The sequence below is a fragment of the Stegodyphus dumicola genome, chromosome 1, assembly GCF_044657685.1.
Source record: "Stegodyphus dumicola isolate Sdum_Otavi_A_Nest chromosome 1, ASM4465768v1".
In the NCBI taxonomy this organism is placed as follows: domain Eukaryota; kingdom Metazoa; phylum Arthropoda; class Arachnida; order Araneae; family Eresidae; genus Stegodyphus; species Stegodyphus dumicola.
Window position 1 is genome coordinate 139,648,318 of NC_140768.1, and position 3,890 is coordinate 139,652,207.

Below are 3,890 nucleotides of genomic sequence, written 5' to 3' on the forward strand. Positions count from 1 at the left end.
ACTTCGGTTGCAGTTAGAAAATTTATCGTGTTGAAGAGGTGCTACTTTGGTAGACGGTTGCACGGATTTGGCAAGTTTTTGGCAATTTTTCTTTTGGCGAGTAATACGACTTATGGTAAACCCATTGCTGGATAAGTTATTTATGGTAACCGATACTTTGTTGACATTTTATTTAAAAAATAATGCGTGTTATTATGCATAAATTTCGTGTTTTAAATATTATTTATGGCTTCTAAATATTAAAAATCAATTTAATTTTGCACTTTTATTTGAAATAAAAATTTTATTCTTTATCATATTTTATGAAATTTTATGCTGTGGATGATGTAATCAGTGACGTCACCTTACTTTAAAAGTAATTGCTTTTAATATTTATAAATTAATTGCTATTAATATTTATAAATATTAATAGCAATTAATTTATAAATATTAAAATTTAATCTAATGTTTTAAACATTATTTATGGCTGTTAAATATTAAAATACAATTTAATTTTACATTTCTTTTTTAAAATGATTTTATTATGTATGACTATTAAAATAATAATAATTCTAGGCGTGATATAATCAGCTCTCTGATTGGTTATAGAATATTTGTGCATTAATGAGCTGTAATCAGCTCCCTGATAGGTTGCTGAAAATTTGTGCATTACAGCGCCATTTTAAAATTTAATTCATATCTTCGAATTCCTTCAAAAATGTCTCCTTCAAAGATGAATGTTTTTGATAAGTACCAAGAATTTTTGGTTTCGGAATCAAAAAATTGTCCTTTGAGACCTTATTTTCGCCAGCTTGGCTTTCCTAAGTCTCGTAGATTTAATGTTTCTAATAATTTCTTCTATAACCGGCAAAGGGTAAACTGGGAATTTAGTAATACTATTCAGTTTTCTGTAATCGATAGCAAACCTCCAAGCCCTTTTATCCGAAGGAGGAAACTCGTTCTTTTTCCTACATAGTACGACTGGACTCGCGTACTCACTATTTATGGGCGTTATTATTTTGTTCTTTAACATTTCCTGAATATGTTCTTCGATGATTAGGTCTTTTTGTTCATCATAACGATACGGTTAAGTCCTACAAGGTTTGTCGGCAGTTAACTGTATCTCATGCGTAACTATATGACAGCTACCAGGCCTTTCTGAAAACAAATTTGAAAAAGTACTCACCACTTGTTGGATGGCTTGACTTTCATGGTCATTCAAATGGCTAAGCGGTTGTTCCACAGGTTCCACCACCCTCTGGTCCATCTCCAGCACAATAGAACTGTCCTGAAAATTCAATTTGGCCCTCGCGGCCCTTAAAAACTCCATACCTAAAATAAGAGGATTTTGCAAATGTTTTACTACAAAAATTAATACTTTGAGGCTTTCCTCTTTTACCTGTATGTTTAATGATAATTTCCCGATGCAGTGACAGGTTTTTCCCTGCGCCGCTATAATTTCTGTGTTTTTGTTTTTAAATAATCGTAACCTATAAAAATTTTTTTTGAAGAATGTATCGCTCATAAAATTACCTTCTGCTCCTGTATCGATGAGGGCTTCTACTGGTACATCGCCAACCAGGACTTGTATAATTGGTAGATGGGAGTTCTTTACGGTGACCGTATTTAAGTGTCTTTTTGAGGGGTTTTTTAAAACTTCCGGGATCTGGACCCTCGCTTTCACAGGCCCCTCTACTGGTTTAAAGCTTTCCTTTCAACCTCTGCCTTCTGAATACGCGGACGTTTGTTTTCAAATTTCCTTTTTGGGCCTTGACCTTCGAGGTTCGATGAGTTAGCTTGATAGCTCTTTCCCCCATAAGAGCGGTTTGCATTTCTGGTCTGCTCATTTGAAGATTGCCTTCTGGTAGTTTGACAATACGATGCCCCTCTAGCTTTTTCCGCTATTCTGCGACTTTGAAACTTAACCGCCAATTCGAAGAGCTCCTGCAATGTGCTTGGGTTTCTAATTTCGAAGTAGTCTTGAACAGCAGGTAACAATCTTGGTAAGATTATTTCAATAATCTCCGCGTCGGCTTTCTTCCCATACAGCATATCCGTCAGCTTAATTTTTCGCAGAATAAAGTCCGTCAACTCTTCTATATCCCGTTGATAGAAACTATATAGTTCGGCTTCTAGCCTTGCTCGATCTTTCACTATGGGGAAGGTCTTTAATAACGATTTTTTGAAATTTTCAAATGTATATGTCTGGCCTCCAAATTCCCCTAATAAAAATTTGCCTATATTCTTCCACCATAGCGCGTCCTGTCCTCTTAGTGCAGATGTGGCGATGGCAACATTTTGTCTTTCAGGCACAGGGTAGAGCTGAAAGTGATTGTCGAGGTTTTCTAGAAATTTCGCAACCGAATTTTTTCCGTCGAAATTGACGTTTGGCTTGATTGACGCTTTCAACGTCTGGACCAGGTATCCAAATCCTTCCAGTTGGTTTGCCATTTCTTGTTGTTGTCCCGCGGCTTCCATCCGATTTTCGGCCATTTAAGTTCGACAAGTGTTCGGGCGCCAATGTAATGTTGCGCGCTTCCAACCTGCACGCAACTAAGTAGTGACTGCTGAAACTGGAAATTAGACAGAATCTTGAGAAGGGTTTAAGTCCCTTTTTATTCAACTTTAGAAATTACAAATGCGTGCTCTTGACACTCACAAACTACGCCGACCCGGCGGTAAAATAAAAATAAGAAACTAAAAAGAGATACTAACAAGTAACTAACTACGAGGCTCTCTAAACGTAACTAACCTCCCCGCGTTCTAAAATACCGCTGATAATTCAGCAAACTCTGAATACCACGTTGAAAGATTAACACTTTGCCGAGGCAAGCACACAGGCCGAAACGCGTGGTTCTTCAATTTCTAACTAGCCACCTCCACACTCGTGAAGCAAGAAAGCACACTTCGAACTCGTTTCCTTTCTATTTAACCCAGAATACTTCCGCTGATAATTTGAATCCTTGCACGTTCTACTAAAATTTACATACTCTGGCATTGTCAGTTCCAGGGCAAAGTAAGGCTGGACAGGAAAGATAGTTTAAACTTAAAATAAATGTTAGTTAAAATAAATATAAACCCTACAAGCTGAAAGCACCATAGATTGCAGTTGTTAAGCATATTAATTCATCCATTACATTATGGAATAATGAATAAATTTATAGTTTCTATATGTATGAAATGACAGCTTCAGAATATAAAATTATTCAGACACGATAGAAGGAAAAATCACTAAACTAATTGATTATTTAATAATAAATTAATTGGATGTTGAAGTAATTAATAACACATAGTAACTTTTGATTAGTTAAATTCTAAATATAATCACAGACTCCTCTGATAGTAACATCAAAAATGTCTACGAAATCATTGACCAAGAGTGCACTTGGTTATGTCTGTCATTAGTTTAAACCTTGGACACATTATAGGTGACAATATGAATTTGGCCAGCTCTATCTCATTTTGAAACAATGACCAGAAGATAGATCCAAAGATTATTTCTTTGGATTATCCTCTTCCGTTCCTATTAACTCTTGAGGACTTATTGTTCCATGCTATATACCAGGGCTTAATTTCTAAAATTAGAAGTTTCGGAGCCCTATGGAAGACTGTGAGGAAGGAAAGAAAAAAAAATAAATAATTAAAATAGCTAATAATTAAATAATAATTTTAAAATTAATATAAATTAATTTGGTTAAATTAACTAATTTAATTAATTAAATTAATTTTGAATCGTTAAATAGAAAAAAAAAGTATCTGACCTCGTCTTATTTGAGGCATTTTCCGGAATTACAATTCCACTTAGATATTAAGAAGCAGCTCAGCCAATCTCCGTCTGAGTTTAAGCCCTGATTATACATAAAATGTACTATTCCAAGGGATGACAAGTATCAGTCTCTTTTTGCAGCACA